Source organism: Dipodomys spectabilis, unplaced genomic scaffold (genome assembly GCF_019054845.1).
Source record: "Dipodomys spectabilis isolate Male_0828 unplaced genomic scaffold, ASM1905484v1 ptg000353l, whole genome shotgun sequence".
Classification (NCBI taxonomy): Eukaryota; Metazoa; Chordata; class Mammalia; order Rodentia; family Heteromyidae; genus Dipodomys; species Dipodomys spectabilis.
Window position 1 is genome coordinate 647,907 of NW_024871030.1, and position 18,789 is coordinate 666,695.

An 18,789-nucleotide genomic window follows, 5' to 3' on the forward strand; every position below is an offset into this window, starting at 1 on the left:
CTTCATGTAAAAAAGCAGTATGTCCCCCAATTACTTGTATGGCAAATCAACTGCTTTTGCCATGAAAAAGATTCATGAGCCCATTAAGCAAAGATAAAGACCGAAAGGCAAACAATTATTCAAATCAAATTCCCTCTCATTCCTAAACTTTCTCCCCCAAATTACAGTTCCAGACTTACTCTATGTGAATAGTGTGTCCACTTGTAATCCCAATGTTCTGCAATGTTCCTGAAGTCTGTCTTCACAAACAGCTTCTTAGCTTAATGGATTTTAAATGACCTTAAACTACAGCCTTTACTTTATGTAGGAGGAGCTCTGACTTAACTATGAAAACTACCAACTGTCATGAGAAAATTTGCATTTAAAGCAGGTCAGCTATTCAAGGTTAAATTTGAAATATAATCAGAGGAAATTACAAAGTTCATCTGATTAACTTTTCTTTCCCTTTTAATTAGCTTTTCTGAGTATGCCAATGTTACTTTTACTATGTGACTCACCATACCGAAAATAGAGCGCTAAATCCAAAAGTAAGTGTATGATTGCCAGATTGATATTTGTTCAGCATATACTACCTAAAGGCATCATTGTTTGAAGTTTCAAAGAGCTTTAAATATTAAGAGTCATAAATACACAAAGAATCTTGAAACTTGGATTCTGTTCCAGAGATGTGGCTCCTAGTCAGCGCTCTCTCATCCTGACTGGTTACTTTACCCTCTCTGGGATTCAAGTTTGCATGCAAACACACACACACACACACACACACACACACACACACACACACACACACACACACACACACACACACAATAAGTGCTGAGAATATAGATGTACCTCATTGGTAGAAGATGTGATTAGCAATTGTGAGGTCCTGGGTTCAATTCTCACCACCACAGAATACATAAGAGAAAGGAAAAAAAATATATCACTTGCCAAACAAAAATTTTCACTGAACTCTGCTTAAGAAATGATCAGATTGCCGGGCGCTGGTGGCTCACGCCTGTAATCCTAGCTACTCAGGAGGCTGAGATCTGAGGATCGTGGTTCAAAGCCAGCCCGGGAAGGAAAGTCCATGAGACTCTTATCTCCAATAAACTACCAGAAAACCGGAAGTGGCGCTGTAGCTCAAGTGGTAGAGCGCTCGCCTTGAGCTGAATTGCTGAGGGACAGCGCCCAGGCCCAGAGTTCAAGCCCCACGGCCGACAAAAAAGAAAAAAGAAATGATCAGATTCTCATGTGTAAAATGACTTAATAGAACTAGATAATAGCTAAAGTTCCTTCCTCTGGTTTCTGAAATCTTTGGTGTTATCATAAAAATTCAGTAAGAAGCATGTATACATTTATTTGTTCATTGAAAGTTTATAAAAGATCTTTCTTTACATAACTAAAAAGGATAGAAATTTCATCCATGAAGACATTGAAAGACTCAGGTCAACACTCAATTGTCCTTTATCCTTCACATTTCCACAATTTTTTTCTGTCTCTCCTGTTTTCTCCACATCAAGGACCTACACAAAACCATAATAAACCATATGCTTTAGATGCTTTTCTAGAGTTAAAACGACTGGAAGGGGAATATATTTGGGTTGCATCCAGTCTCCCCAACACCTAGAATTCTAATGGATAAAGTTCATCTTCACTTTGGAATAGAGGCTCAGACTTGACTACCTCTCTCAAATTCTATACTTTACATTAAATATGTAAGGAAATAAAAGGCAACAAGTTTGAACCAAAAGAACAATGTATAGTCCTCTCCATTACTAACTTTATGCCTTACCCCAAAATGTTTTTCATATCCTCAGACACCATTTCATACATTTTCATCACCATTGTTAACGCTTGTCCCTAGATTGAAGTTATGAAGGTAGGAAAAATGCTGAAATTTACTTAAGGAATTTTCTTTTTACATATCTGCTAACTTGGCTCTTTTGTAATCATTTTCTTGTCAGAAATTATCAGACCTACAAGAGGGATTTTAGCACCAGAATTTGCTGATGTGAAAAGTATAAAAAAATGAGATGTTGTTTCAAAAATCTTCTTTTGTTTTCCTGAGATCACAATTTCAGCTAACTCCAGGAAGTTTTTTCTCCCGAATCTTCTGGAATTTACAAATATGTCACTATAAGAAACTTATCCTTGCATGCTACCACTCCAGCTTTGTGCTAATCTGCTGTTCTGGTGTACTACAACACTGAAGGAAGCAATCCAACAACACATTGGAAAACTACAGTGCTTTTAATCACTGATACAAAAACAATACATTAAAGTATATTATTAAAATACAGTTGGAAACAATAACAGCATGTTTCAGTTGGTAAAGCCCTTTAAATAGTCCCCTGTATCTTCACTGGACAGCTCAATTAGTCAAAGCTTAAGTAAGCTTTGCTTCTTGGTGAGAAGAAAAATACACTCAAAAGGCAAGTCGTTTTACTTTACTAAAAGTCCTAGTTGAATAGTTTCTAATAGCATTAACAAAGTATACTTTTAGTGTTGGAATTTGTTAATGATATGGATAGTCCTATGCCATATGCTCCAGATACAAAATATGCTAGAACTACTAGGTAAATGACTTAGAAGTAATTTTGAGTGGAGGAAAAGAAGAAGGCTGGGGAAACTGGGTGGGGTAGCTCTTTCATTGGTTGCAAATTAGTCTAAAGCAAAATTGAGCAAGGAGGTCAACCCAAATTTGAGGCAGAGCAGTCAGCGTCACCCAGGGAGCACAGAGTGAAGAAGTTCAACCAAGGTCATGTCTACCCAGCTGCCTACACTAACAAATACACCATTGACCAATTGTAGACACAGGTTTTTTTAAACAAAATTCTGCATTCAAGATAACATTAAAACATTTGGGTAAACATTCACCTTCTAAGTTTCCAAGGCTTTTTTCTTAAAATTCATAACAATCCCAGAAAAACTGACTTGAAAAAGTATACAGTAGAGTTTCACATTATAGAAAAGAGCATATACTAGAAAAAGCCTACACTGTGAGACAGAGAGCATCAGGCTGCCAGCTTTCGTTCATTTTTTGATTGCAGTACTGGAGTTTGAATTAAAGATCATAGTACTGGAGCTATGCCCCAGTCCTTTCAGCTTTAGTTCTTTTACAGAAAAAGTGTCATACTTTTTTGCTTGGGCTGGCCCCAGGCCATGATCTTCCTGCCTATGCCTCCCACAAAGCTCAGTATTAACAACTAGCTTGTTTGTTGAGATGGGTGTCTCACAACAAACTTTGGCCGATGCTGGCTTTGAACTGTAATCTTCCCTACATCCAGCTCCTGAGTATTTGGGATTACAGATGTGTTCCATTACACTCAGCCACCAAATCCAATTTTTATTTTGCAAAAAACAATTTACAATCACTGAAATTTTCACCAGATTACCACAGACTCAATAGCAGGAAACAAAATCTGGAATTCCCAGAAAAACCCCTAAATTGGGAAATACAGTTAACAACTTCAAGAACCAGTCCCCAGATGCTTGGCAGGGGGAAGAATTCATACCACACAGGCTTAAACAGAGATTGCACAGGTCATAAGTGATTCTTATTCCCACTTATTGAAAAGTTGTAGCACAATCATATGCCAAGCACTGTGTTACATGCCAAGGTACAAATATTAGTTAGATTCTGTCTTATATTGCTTACATGCTAATTAGAAGGAAAGAACCTAAAAAATACTAAATATTTATACAAAAAATGAGAAGAGTAAACTATAATAGAGGGAATAACTAACATCTAAGGGAGCTTAGAGGAGAAAATGGCTAAATGTACCTATGTTGTGGAAGGATAGGCGTCTTCAGTGGGATAGGGTTTCAGGTACCAGCCCTGCTATTGATAATATAAAGTTGTGAAATGGTAAAATATTTAAGCCATTTTCCAGTGGCTTGTGTCTGTAATCCTAGCTACTTCAGAGACTGAAACAGGGAGGATTGTGGTTCTAGGCCAGCCAGGCAGAAAAATACAAGAGACACTTATTCAACACATATCTAGTACTGGTGGCATGTGATTGTTATGCTAGCTACATGGAAGGCTAAGATCAGAAGGATCAGGGTTCCAGGCTAACCTGGACAGAAAAAAAATCTATGAGACACCATAGCAATGGAAGAAAATGGATGCAGTGGCATACATCTGTCATCCCTGCTATGAGGGGTAGCTTAAATGGGAGGGTGTTAGTCTGGACATGGCAGGGAAGGCAACAAGACCCCATCTTTAAAAGTAACCAGTGCAGCCTGGGCTCTGGTGGCTCACGCCTGTCTGTAATCCTAGCTACTCAAGAGGCTGAGATCTGATGATTGTGGTTCAAAGCCAGCCCGGGCAGCAAAATCCATGAGACTTTAATAAACCACCAGAAAACCGGAAGTGGCAGTTTGGCTCAAGTGGTAGAGCACTCACCCTGAGCTGAAGAGCTGAGGGACAGTGCGTAGGCCCAGAGTTCAAGCCCCAAGACCTACAAAAAAAAGTAACCAGTGCAAAAACTGGTTAAATATGTAACTCAATGTTAGAGGGCCTGCCTAGCAAGCATGAAGTCTTGAGCTCAAGCTTCTGCACACATAAAAAATGTCTTTTAACATCTGTTCCTTACAAAGAGTACCCTAAAGTTGGAATTGGCAGAGCAATACTACTGCTTTCTTTTAGCCATAATGATCCCTTTTAACCATGCCTGAGTATATGCCAGTTAGATCATTCTTGGAGGATGTGGCTGCTAGTCACACCAAAAAGCCTGGAGGTTGCAAATGTCAGCCCCACCTCTGGTCTTCAGGGAGAGAAAAGGGCTAGAGATTGAATTAATCCACACTGGCCCACATCAGAGTGAGAAAAGGGCTAGAGATTGTGCTAATCAACAGTGACCCACATCAAGAAGCTTCCAAATGAACCCCAAATGAGAGACACTTAGACGCATCAGTATATAAAGATTTTTCCAGATACGACTCCAAAAGCATGGGCAACAAAAGCAAAAAGAAGAGCTCAGTGGAAGAGTGTCTGCTGAGTTTGGTCCTCAGCTCTAGGAAAAAAAAAAAAAAGCAAAAAGAGACAAATGTAACATCAAACTAAAAATTTACAAAAATGTAAATATGTACAACATTTATTTAACAACATTTTTCATATATATTTTATTGTAAAAATACTGTACAGAGGGGTTACATTTACAAGAGTAAGGTAATGAGTACATTTCCTATGGAACATTATTACCTCCTCCTTTTTTTCCCCCTACCATCCCTTCCCTCCGCACCTCCCCAACTCCTTCCTCCCCCCACCCCCCGGAAATCGTAAAGTTCGTTTTCAACATAGTGTTTTGTACATCTCATTGTAAAGTTCGTTTTCAACATAGTGTCTTATACATCTCACTGTTACAATGGGTCAGCCTGTATCCTTATTTAAGCATTTTGTTATATCCCTTCCCCTCCCCAAATTAGAAAAATGTATATACAAAATGCATGACATCGGAATCAGACACAGTGAAAAAGGGTTATAATGTGGGGGAAGAACAGACAAAAGAAGCAAAAGAATCATATAGTGCATTGTAAGTACATTAAAAACAATAGCAAGAAAGAAAAACCACTTGTGTCCCTGTCCTGGGGTTCATTTCACTTCACATCAGAAAGAATGACATAGCCCATTTGTTAGGAAATGGAAAGACTTGGAAAAAATATATACTAAATGAAGTAAGCCAGACCCAAAGAAACATAGGTCCCATGGTTTCCCCTATTTGCAATAACCAGTTCATTTGTAGGACAAGCAGAAAAGGTCAAACGCTATGTACGTATGCCCATGTAAGATGATGTTAAGTGAAATATCAACATTCTTGAAATAGAAACGACACAAGAGTTGGTTCAGACAGCTCTGGGTAGAACATGAGAAGGCACTGAGATCATGGCACCTGTATGGAAAGAGTGTGACAAATCCATACCCCTGCCCAATAATGGCCCTCCCTATGCAAATTTATTATTTTATAATAAACTAGTAGTTGTAAGTAAAGTGTTTCCCTGAGTTCTAACAAATTATCAAATCTTGCAAAGGATGTGGGGATGGAAAGTTTGAAATGACAACAAACTGGTCAGAAGAACTGGGATTTGAAAGAAGAGCAGTTTTTGGATAGAGCCCTTAAGCTCCAGGACTCTCCCTAAGGATTAGGGGAAAAAGAACCACACTGAATTGTTGAATACCCAGTTGGTGTCAGAGCAGAGAAAATGTGATTCAGAGAATTTTTTGGTGTCGAAAACATGCCAGACAAGTCAGCCTTCATTATAAAATTACTTGACCAGTTATATAGCCCACACTTTTATAAAAGCTCATGATTCTTAGGAAGGAATAAAGAAAATTTTTCTATGAGTTTAAAATAGCAAAGACTAATAGTTTTTGAGTATACATTCTCCTGTTTTTCTTCTTAATAGTACAAACTTGGAAGATCTAGCTATATGCAAAGCCTGACAGCTAGAGTCTGCTTCTCCCAACTACATTGTAGTTCAGTGTGAAGATATGATTACAATTTAGACCACTATATTTAAGAAGTAATATATGCAATCTCTGGATGGTGTTTTAACAAGAAAAACATTTGTCTTCCTAATCAGCTGATGTGATAGTTGTAGCCACATTTGCCCACATAATCAGGGTCAGCATACCAGAAGATAGCAAAGACACAAAGTAGAAGCCACTGGGCTTTGGTGACCCACAGTAGTGCTGTCTGTCCACCTTTTGGTCTCTTGCTTAAGCCTTCACATTTTGAAATCTCTTTATTATAGCTGCTGACCTTGTATTCTAACTACTATAGAAACATCTTCATTCAAGCATTAATTTAAACTACTTAATATGTAACTCTTCATAAGGGTATTTATTTGGATATGTGGTCCCAAAATCAAACAATGCACAAAATCTAAAAGGAAAAAAACTCTTAATGCTATTTTTTTGTCGGTCATGGGGCCTGAACTCTGGACCTGGGCACTGTCCCTCAGCTCTTCAGCTCAAGGCTAAAGCCCTACCACTTGAGCCACACACCACTTCTTGTTTTTTCTGCTTATGTGGTGCTGAGGAATCAAACCCAGGGCCCCATGCATGCTAAGGAAATACTCTACCACTGAGCCACCTTCCCAGCCCTCTTAATGCTATTTTAAACCTAGTAATAGGCCAGGGTGGGTTTTTTTTAATTGTTTGGAGGAGTTTTGCTTTGTTTTATATTATTTGGTGATACTGGAGTTTGAATGTAGGTCCTCGTGCTTATTAAGATGGTTCTCTACCACTTGAGCTATGCCCCTAACCAGGGGGTGGAACCTTTTTTGTCCTTTGCTTTGAGCACCCTTTTTAAAACCTAGCATGGAAATAATTGCCTATTTTCTCACACCTTTACATTGGACCTGGACTAAGTATTCAGATGTCTCTTACCTTAGTATGCAATTTTCTTGAGGGCAAGAATGGCACCTCACTTGTTTCTATAAATCCAGTTCCTAGAATATAGCAGATGTTTAATAAGTGCTCGTTGAATGCAACTATACTCATATTTGTTGAATAAACTATTTTAAAAATTCTTATACATAACATTAATTCTAACAATACAGATAACTATATGACAAGGAAAGTGATGACAGAATATACTTGTATCACTATTTAAAGTGCATGTCAGGAAATATATCCAATAATTTCTGTCCTCATATGGCTATAATAGTCGGTCATCAACAGGACATACAATCTAAGAGCTCTGGTGAATGCCTAAGTAATTTAAATATAAACTATTTTTATCTATACTCATTTTCTTATGATAACATTTAATTGATGTTACACACAGTAAGAAGTTAAATACAACTGAAAATGAAATAATTATAATAATATACTTTGGTAAGGGTTATGTAATGTAACCTTCTCTACCTCTAAATACTTTTTGTGTTAATAACAGGATTTGAACTCAGGGCCTCATACTTGCTAGGCAAGCCTTCTACCTCTTGAGTCAGGTCCCTGCTCCTTTTTTGCTTTGTTATTTTTTGAATAGCTAACCTCAGACTTTGATCCTACTACTTACACCTCCCAGAAGCTAGGAGGTAATCCTCCCAATATCTACCTCCATGAAGCTGAGATTACAAGTATGTATCACCACACCTAGGCTTCAAAATATCTTGTTGCACCATTCTCCACCTTGACTTGATGGTGGGTTACTAGAACCATGGAAAGCCACATCTCAGATAAAGGAAAGAATACTGAATTGACATTTCCATTTTAAATTAGAGGAAACAGGCTCAAGAGAAGTTAAAGTACTTTCCCAAGTTCTCACATGGCTGAAATGGAAATTTGAACCCAGGATGGCTTGTATCAAAATGTACTTTTATAGTGACATTATCTTCCAGAAACACCCTGGTAATGCATAGTGTGTAAAGGTACAACCAATATTTTCTTTGTTTTAAGAATCGGAGATAAACCAGACTAAATTATGTTACAAGTTTCCATATCAATACAAATTATATCACACATAATTTTATAGCATTTTTTATTGAGATTAAGTGATTACATAAATTTCACCAATTTCACAGTATTGTGACATAGTGATACTTAGTTAAACTCACAAACACATTCTAATCTTCATGGGGCAAATTGTCTTTGGTGGTCTATAAAGTTTATGAGTTCTATGAGCTTTGACAATACAGTTATTTCCACAATGGTGATATGTACATTCCTTTCCTTTTGCTTACTGTCAGCTGTTCCCTCTTTCCTACTCATTCCTCCCCTCCTATCGTTGCCATTGAATTGCTTAGTTTATTTTGATCAATGACCAGTGCAGTTGATGGGTCCCGCTGTTGTATGTTTTCCCGTTTCCCTTTGATCCTGTGTCCTCCTCCTAGTTTCCCTCAGATGTGCACATATATACCATATATGTGGTCAACAACATGGGGTCATTTAGTAATGATCTGGCCAAATGAGTGGAGGTCCTTTGTTTCTCAAGTCTTGTTTACTTTGTTGTATCTCCTTACCTTTTGAATTTAACACCCACTTATCAGGGAAGACCATGTGCTGTTGTCTCTTTGCTCTTATCTCATTCAACATGATTCCTTCTAGCTCCACCCATTTCCCTGCAAATGACATTATTTTGTCCTTTCTAATGACTGCATAATATTCCATTGTATATAGGTACCACAATTTGGGGATACATTCATCTGTGGTGGGACATCTGGATTGTTTCCATATCCTGGCTATTGTGAACAGTGCTGCAATAAACATGGAGGTGCATGTGTCCTTGTATACTGGCTCCTGTTGTTCAGGATAGATGCCTAGAAGTGGTATGACTGGGTCATAGGAAAGGTCTATATTTAGCTTTCTGAGGACCCTCCAGACTGCTTTCCAAAGTGGTTGTACTAGTGCACATTCCTAACGACAGTGCAAGAGGGTTCCTCTTTCTCCACATCCCCTCCAGCATTTGTTGTTGACTGACTTTAGGAAGTGGGCCATTCTGACTGGGGTAAGGTGGTATCTCAAGGTTGTTTTTATTTGCATTTCTTTTAAAACCAGGGATGGTGAACATTTCCTCATGTGTTTCTTTGCCATTTTTATCTCTTCATCTGAGAAGTCTCTCTTTAATTCCCTTGTCCTTTAAGTAATTGGTTTGTTAGGTTTGGGAGGTATTAATTTCTTGAGTTCCCTGTATATACTGGATATTAGCCCTTTGTCTGATATATTGCTGGTAAATATTTTTTCCAGTTAGTTGGCTGTCTTTCTAGTTTGGTTGCTATGTCTTTAGCTGTGCAGAAACTTTTTATTTTAAGGTAAATCCATTTGCCAAGTCTCTCACACATAATTTTTAAGCTGGTTTTCTGATGAATTTGCCTTGACAAATCTTAGCAGAGAGAAATATTTAATCTGGTCATTAGATTGGCACAGTTAGTAAAACATCAAGCAAATTGCCTAGAATGATCAAGGTGGATCTGCTATGTTACAGAAATGTGTCAGAGAACAATAAAAAAATCTTTAGATGTGACATAGACTTAACAAGATCAAATGGAATGCAGTAAATTATCAATAAATTTAATAATAAATAATAACAAGACCTAGTGCCAAAACAGGCATGGATACACACACACACACACACACACACACACACACACACACACATTCTCTCACACACATATACACACACAGTAATCTAGGGAAATAGTAAGTCTTAATTTGAACAAAGAACTAAAATATTTCTTCAAAAGAACATTGCCACTATGGCTTGAGGTAGTGGTGAATGTCTGTAATACCAGCACTTGGGAAGTTGAAATTGGAGGAGTCTGTTTGAGGCTAGTCTCAGCCATATAGCAAGACCTTGTGTTAAAACACACACACAGGGGCTGGGAAGGTGGTTCAGTGGTAGAGCGCTTGCCTTGCATGCCTGAGGCCCTGGGTTCGATTCCTCAGCACCACATAAGCAAAAAGAAAAAGAGCCAGAAGTGGCGCTGTGGCTCAAGTGGTAGAGTGCTAGCCTTGAGCTGAAGAGCTGAGGGACAGCGCCCAGGCCCAAAGTTCAGGCCCCACAACTGGACCCCCCCCCAAAAAAAACCACACACACACATGCATTCTCTCTCTCTCTCTCTCTCTCTCTCTCACACACACACACACACACACACACACACACACACACACACACACACACCCTGGCAATCTGAAACAGTTCACAAGATCATCCTTATATTACTTTATATGATCCAGCTGCTCTGTTTTGTGACAGTCATACCACTATAGAACCAACCATGAGTAAGGGAAAAGGTGGGTTGAAAGAGGTATGTGAAAATGTCGAAATGGGTGACATTGATCAAAGTGTACTATATTCATCAGCTGCTTTGGTGAATGCATTTAAATAAATATGGAAAATAATTCACTATGAAAGTATATTTTGATACAAGCCATCCTGGGTTCAAATTCCCATTTAAATACATAAATAAATAATAGTAATAATGATTAATTTAATTTGTAATTATTCAAGCATACATAAAAGTAGTACAGTGAAATCATGTGCCCATTATCCAGATCCAAAAATTAAGAAGATGCCAAGAATGAGTGGCTCACGCCTGTAATCCTATCTGCTCAGGAGGCTGAGCTCTGAGGATCATGGTTCAAAGCCAGCCCTGACAGGAAAGTCCGTGAGACTTTTATCTGCAATTAACCACCAGAAAACCGTAAGTAGCTCTGTGGCTTAAGTGGTAGAGAGCTCTCCTTGGGCTAAAGAGCTGAGGGACAGCACCCAAGCCCAGAGTTCAAGTCCCACAACCCATCTAAAAAAAAATAAGAATATAACATAATCTATCATAAAAAGAAAGGTGATATTCCAACTCCAAAAGATCAAGAAATAGCATAATCATAAAATCCTGAACTGGTAAAACTGACCCAAATCTAAAAACTAATCCTAATTCGATTTACAAACATTTTCCTGAAAGGAGAAAGCTAGTCAAGTTAATTAGAGGCAAGATCAATTTAAGAATTCATTTTTGTTTTTAGCGTTAAATACTCTCTAATGAAATCATCTGAAAAACTTATGCAACACAATAAATCTGTTTACTCTGCAAGTTCATTAACATGGACTAACCTATTTTTCAACATTACCAGATACGGGATTTTCTATCCTGATTTTTCTTTAAAAAAAGAATTACAAAATATTTTTCATTATCTTTTAGTATTTAAGCTGTATTATAAAGTACTATATTAATCAAAAGAGTTCAGGGAAACAATCATAGAAAGTTTTACCATGACATTGGGGTGATGTTTCCTGATTTTTCCTTGAAAATGCAAAGACTGGAACAAACACATAATGATCTTGGTAATGAACTAGTAACAGGAAACCAGAGTGTACAAATGTTTGTCCTTGTATTGAGCTTTATCAAAATTAGGAAGCAAATTTCCAGCTGGAAATTAGTCAGCAAAAAAATCCTAAGAGCTAGAGCACAACACCATTTCAGGAAAAATAAACATTAAAACTGCTTATTAATTTTCTCAAGTTCTCATTTTTATTAGTAGCATATGGACTTGAAAACACTCAAACAGCTAATAAACAATTTCAAAACAATTAAATTTTAATATTTTCATTTAATTTAGAAAACAGTCAGAATATATAGATCATATTCATGATATTTTAAAATATTTTTGTTATCCTTAAGTAGTTGTACGATGGAGCTGCATTCACCAAAGCAGCTTATGAATACAGTACACCTTGATCAAAGTCACCCCTTTCAACCTTCTCACCTACCCATCTCAACCCACCTTTTCCTTTACTCACGGTATTTAAAACCTGGTTCTGTAGTGGTATGACATTGCCACAGAGCAGCTGAATCATATACAGTAATATAAGAATGATCTTGTGAAGTGTTTCAGATTGCCAGGGTGGTGTGTGTGTGTGTGTGTGTTTGTGTGTGTGTGTGTGTGTGTGTGTGTGAAAGTGTGTGTGTGTGTGAAAGAGAGAGAGAGAGAAAGAGAGAGAGAGAGAGAATCCTTGCCTGTTTTAACACAAGGTCTTGCTATATGACTGAGACAAGCCTCAAACTCACACCCCTCCAATTTAAACTTCCCAAGTGCTAGTTTTACAAGTGTTACCACCACCTCAAACCATAGAATGGCAATGTTCTTTTGAAGAAATATTTTAGTTCTTGGTTCAGATTAAGACTTAATATTCCCTAGGCTACTGCTATTTAGCTATTCAGTCATTTATCAGACACTTATTCAGTAAATACTTCTCAAATTCTGTGCTGGGCAATTGGGATACAGTAATAGATACATTTCTATACTCAGTGATCTTATGTGCCAGTAATGGAAGATCATATATAAACAAACAAAAGTATATTAGGTAATAAGACTATTGAAAAATTCATGTAAGGGAGAGTAAGGGGGAGCACAAAAATGGTGGGACAAAGGGTGAACTAATTCAGCAGTGATACTCACTAGATACTGTGTTGAAAGTGAACTATACATCTTGTGGGAGGGGGTCGGGAAGGAAAAACTGGGAGAAAATGAGGGAAGATATGACAGTGTTCAAAAAGAAATGAACTCACTACCTGACTTATGTAACTGTAACCCCTCTTGTACAACAGTTTTTACAATTAAGTAAATAAATACATAAAAATAAATAAATATAAAAATAGAACATGACAAGTATAAAATATTCAACTAAGGGCATCAGGTTATAGCTCAGTGGTAGAGCACATGTCTAGCACAAAAATGTCCTGGGTTTCATCCTCAGCAATGCAAAATAATAGTAGCAATATAAAACAATATTAATAAAATAGCAAGAGTAATAATATAGGAAAAAATGAAAGGAACCATTAAGGGGAAACAGAACACAATGTTGAGAACAAAGCTCCATACCATTTTCTTTGGTTCTGAACACCTTTCTAGAGCACACATGTGGCCCAAATTCCACAAAAGATACAGAGTAGATAGAAACATATATTTATACACTAATAAGACATTAAACATTGTAGTATAGTAGCTAAGAGCCCTATATCTAAAACCAGACTGCCTAGGCTTGCCTCATAGGCCCACAATTTACTGGGTAATCTTGGAGAATGTTCTGAAGTGCTCTATGCCACAGTGTCCTAATTTTCACAATAGAAATAGGAGCTGGAATCCAGAAACTCCTGTCTAATCCTAGCTGCTCAGGAAACATCAAGGCTAACCTGGGAAGAAAAGTCTGAGAATGGGCTGGGAATGTGGCTCAGTGGTAGAGTGCTTGCCTAGCATGCACGAAGCCCTGAGTTCAATTCCTCAGTAACATAGAAACAGAAAAACCCAGAAGTGCCTCTGTGGCTCAAGTAGTAGAATGCTAGCCTTGAACAAAAGAAGCTCAGGGACAATACTCAGGCCTTGATTTAAAGCCTCATGACCTGCAAAATAAAAATTCTGTGAGATAGCATCTCCAATATAAGCAGGAAAAAAAAAAAAACAGAATTTGAGATGTGGCTCAACTGGTAGAATGCCAGCCAAGGAAGTATAAAGTCTTGAGTTCACACAGAAAAAAAAATTGAGATAGCCATCAAGTGTCAGTTTTAATTCATGAGGTTTTATGACAATTAATGTCAAATGTGCAAAACATCTATATGCCTGGAATACAGTAAAACTATTTGTGAATTGTGTGCTGCAAAGTTTTATTAGAAGAATGGGAAGAAAAGTTTGGTGCGCGGGAGCTGGGGCAGGGAGTATTGGGTGGGAGGGAGGGGAAGGGATGGGAAGGGGAAACAAAGGAGGAGGCTACAATGCTTGATAAGAAATGCACTCATTATCTTGCCCATGTAATTGTAACCCCTCTGTACAGTATTTTCACAATAAAAAAAAAAAGAATGGGAAGCAGGGTGAGTGAAATAATATTTATCCAACCATTAATGTCATCTAGTAATATTCCAAGTCACAATATTGACATCTTTCTTTTGAAAGGGGCTCACAAAACAAGAATTATTTGCTCCAAACCAAACATCTAGAATGTCAGGAGCATTGGCTCACATCTATAATCATACCTACTTAGGAAGCTGAGATCTGAGGATCTCAGTTATTTCAAAGTCACCCTGGGTACATTACTTTTTGAACAGTGTCACCTCTCCATCCTTCTCTTTATCTGACTTATATAACTATCTCTCCTCTGTATATCACCTTTACAGTAACAATACATAAATTCTTTTAAAATGGAGAAGTAGAAAAATACCCGATATAAACAAAAAATGAAGTACTCGAATAGATAATATAGCATAAAAAGAATTGAAAAAGATATCCTAGCAATATTTTAGAGTATATTGTAGCTGTCATAACTTTTAGTGAAATAAAAGAGACCATCATCTGACATAAATTACATTTTATATAATTTGCATTCACTCTATCCATGTAGTTTCCCAAATCAATTTATCTGGATAAGGAAACAATGATATCTTTCCACTTATTATCTTGATGATAATTGCATCCCACTGAGACCAGAAGTAACTCCATTGTTCTACTTTTTATATAAGGCAAGAGAAACCAAGTGAACAACATCTGCTATTTGCCTCAGTTATGTACAGCTTGCTAGAAACAAAGCAATGCTACAATTCCTATCTTTGCTCCAAAAGGGCACAGTACCCTTCACTTTACAAAAATTGTTGCTATTAATCTTGTCAGATAAGATCATTTAACACAGTCAATGTGGTATAATATCACTAAATATTCAAATAAAGTAACTGTGCCTTCCCCCCTCAAAAAAATCACCCTGGGTAAGAAAGCCTGTGAAACACTTATCTCCACTTACTCACCAAAAAGCGAGAAATGGCACTGTAGCTCGAGTGGTAGAGTACAAGCCTTGAGCAAAAATCTTAAGGAAGAGTGCCCAGGTCTTGAGCTCAAATCCCAGTACTGGGCATGCACATTCATGAACTCATACACACACATACACAGAAACACACAATCAGGCAACATGAAGTCCTCAAAATGGCAATGTGAGAGATGTAGGGGTATATTGGTGTTTGTTGTACATTAGTACAGCATAGCTCCTTTTCATCTCTAGTAATTTTTTGTCAGTCATAGGGCTTGAACTCTGGACTTGGGCACTGCCTCTCAGCTCTTCATCTCAAGGCTAGCACTCTAGCACTTGAGCCACATCACCACTTCTGGTTTTTTCTGTTTATGTGGTGCTGAGGAATCAAACCCAGGGCCTCATGCAGGTGAGGCAAGCACTCTACCACTGAGCCACCTTCTCAGCCCCATCTCCAGTATTTTTTAAAGTACAGAGATGAGATAAAGGACTAGTATATTATAGTAGTGTATAAGGACTAAATTTGTGACTACGTGGATGTGTACATGAGTGGGGAACAATTCTCAGAAGAGAGGAGTAAACATAATGACAAAATATCAAAAGTGAGGGAGATGTGGGCAGCAAGAACTATTAAGTCACTAAAGATCTGATTGCTACATTTCGCAACTCTGCTGAAACCTCTTGAATTGTTTTTTAAGTAATGGAGCCATTTTCTGTAAATGCTTAACAGATATTCCTCAAGTTCCACTGTTGAAACCTAAGGTTCCTCCTCTAAAGAAAATGAAGCAGGGAGTATCTCAGGATAATATCCACAGATAATTCAAAGTCTTCAAACACCAGATAACAATGGTCAGACCTCTTCCCTGGTTTATCAATTCCGTGTGTCACAATGGAATGCAGGATGTCGATATCCTTCCTCTAAGTTTTATAAGCAAAATTAGGGTGACAGAAAAATTGAGAAAATCCTGCACATTTTTAAAGGAAAGCTCTTCCAGCTTAACTTAATTTGTACCATCTGTTAAGGTATTTATAAAGATTTAGCCCTCTTTTCCATTCTTTAATCTGAATTGAAAAAGTTTCTTTCCCCCCCCCAGACTAAAATAGTTGCCATAAGATTAAACTGTAAATTGAATTGGGTTAGTTCTCAATTTTGGAGGGCTAGCATGTTGACAAAAATACTTTCAATAATCAGAGCAGTAGGGAACAGCATCTTTTTTGTTACCCAAAATTCCACTAAGACATTATTTTAGTAGGAGGGAAGGAGGGACAGTATAAGGGAAGGAAAAAGTAGAATGGCCTACAGTTGTTGTAAAGGCAGAATTTGAGGCAGGTCGATTGAGCATGGCTTTTAACTAGAACAAATTTTGTTTATTGCTTTGTTCTTTCTTAAATGTATCTATAATATTCTTATTTCATATTGTCATGAGGCTTTCAGATTGCCACACATCTGACAGTTCTCATTTGTAAAGTTGTCTAAATACTTGATGACTGACAGGTTCCCTAGTTCCAAACTACATTTTATGAATATTTAGATAAGAACTTAATTGCTTTGAACATTCAATTAAATAAGATCTAATGGAGCTTGATATGGCCGATATATACCCTACTTAACTTCATAACTATCATCTATGATATCTAATATGAAAATTTTTCCCATTAGGCCAGTTATTTATATTGCCATGCACAGCAAATCAGTATGTTTCCCTTATTCTCTTCCCCCTTAGTCTAGAACAATTATAAAAGAAAAATGTTTTTAAAATCATGAGAAATATCATCTATGTAAGTCTGCCTCTGAATGGTACCCTTCCTATGACCCACTTAGAAATATCCATATCTGAATTACATCTCTTCCATATGGCTGCCATGATTTTATGAACTAACACATGCTTAGCCTTAACAGACAAGCAGAAACTCATGCTACCTCCTCAGACAAATAGCCATAAAAATAGACCAAGACATAGCAATGTGTGTTTTGAGTTCAGGAACCTTGTATGCATCTCTCCTTTTTCCAGTACATAAATTTCTGAACACTAGAACAAAATAGTTGACATTGATGTAATATTCAGCTCTAATTACTCTTCCAAAATAATTGTGAATTTTGTTTCATTGCAAGTGCATTAACCTTATTATAAGTTTTAAGAAAATTTAAACTTACCTTTCCAAGTGTGCATAGGATCCAACCACTTCTTGTGAAATGTCTCTACAAGCCCTAGGAAAACAAAGTAATAAGGATTAATAGGAAGTCAACCACCCAGAAAATAAATTTTAATATGTAATCTTCATGATATTTGTGGAAAGGAAGTTATTCAAACAAGTGGCAGTTTCATTTACAAAATGTTGAAATTGACAAAACTTGTGTGGACTGGCCTAGCTCATATTCTATTTCCTTCTTGTGAAAAGAATGGGTAACATTAACACTAATCATCACTGTTGGCACAGTAATCACTGAGACATTAATGAGACATACTGACCTTCATTTTGTCTTGATAATCCTTTTGGCAATGAGAGAGAAAACTAAAGGTTATAATTTTTATGAGATATAATTTCAACAAATATCTATTATTTAAACCAAAAGTGGAAGCACAAATCATGCTAGTGTGATACAGCAATGCACAAGGACAACATGACTCTAAAAGAGCCAATGCGCCAAATCTAGTTCTACAAAAGAAACATTAGGGTCACTAGATCTTACAGCTATACTCAAAGCATCAGAAGCCAAAAGAGTCCCTTCTATTTATAAACCTCTCAAGAGAAAACATCCCACAACTTTCCTCAGGAACCCTTTCCAGTGTTTCACAATAGATTCCTCTTTAAGTCTAACCCAAACCTCCCACATCCCATCTTGATTTTATTGCATCATCTAAGAATTAAGGGGATATTTGTTGACTACCTTTCCTACCCCAGTCATTGATGTAATTTAAGGGAATTATCCAATTGTCACTCGGGTTTCTCTTTTAGGTCAATTAAAACAGTTCTTCAACAGTGCCCCCCAGGGGACATATTCTGTGACTATTACTTTAGGTAAATGCCTTATTTGGGGACTCTGGTAAGATCTGCCTGAACTCACATTTCTCTTCCTTGTCCTTAGCTCTAAACTTAGTATTTAGAATTTTGATGGAATCTATAGGTCTTATTCCTTCCCTAAATTTTATCTTGCCAAATAATATCAATCCATGTCACTCAGATTATCCAAAATAGTGCTGCATTGCCACAGTATAAAAATACAGATTAAAAAATCAAGGATCTAGTTCACAAAGGGAAAACTGAGCAAAGCAATTTTAGCTTTGTGGTCTCCTAGACAGAGGCCAAGAAATTATTCAAGTGGTATTTCTCAGGAAATAAATGTTTACACTTCTGGGCAGAAGCCAGAAAATTGGAGTGGTGATGTGCTTATTCCCTCCCCAGATCTTAGGTCACCACAAAAATATTTTGGCAGACCTCTGGAGTCTCTCTTCATTTCCAGTCCACTTCAGCTTGTAAAGTTAAGTTCTTTGGCGTGTCACAGTGCAACCTGAGGTGTGTGTTTATGGTTGCATTATCACGTTATATATTTAAACTCTGTACTTTTAAATTTTACAAA

At 37.3% G+C, this 18,789-nt stretch overlaps 1 protein-coding gene across 3 annotated transcripts in view; it reads right to left on the minus strand.

Annotated features, from left to right (window-relative positions):
- Positions 1-17,761, minus strand: part of Il13ra2 (interleukin 13 receptor subunit alpha 2) — a 64,208-nt gene extending 46,447 nt beyond the window's left edge. For 2 of the 3 annotated variants that reach the window (XM_042665836.1, XM_042665833.1), the window contains exon 1: positions 180-271. The gene's annotated coding sequence lies outside the window, so the exon portion shown is untranslated. Of the gene's footprint in view, positions 1-179; positions 272-17,364; positions 17,419-17,680 lie in introns of those variants that run through there. The other variant, XM_042665835.1, reaches the window with a different exon arrangement.
- Between the last annotated feature and the right edge of the window lie 1,028 nt (positions 17,762-18,789).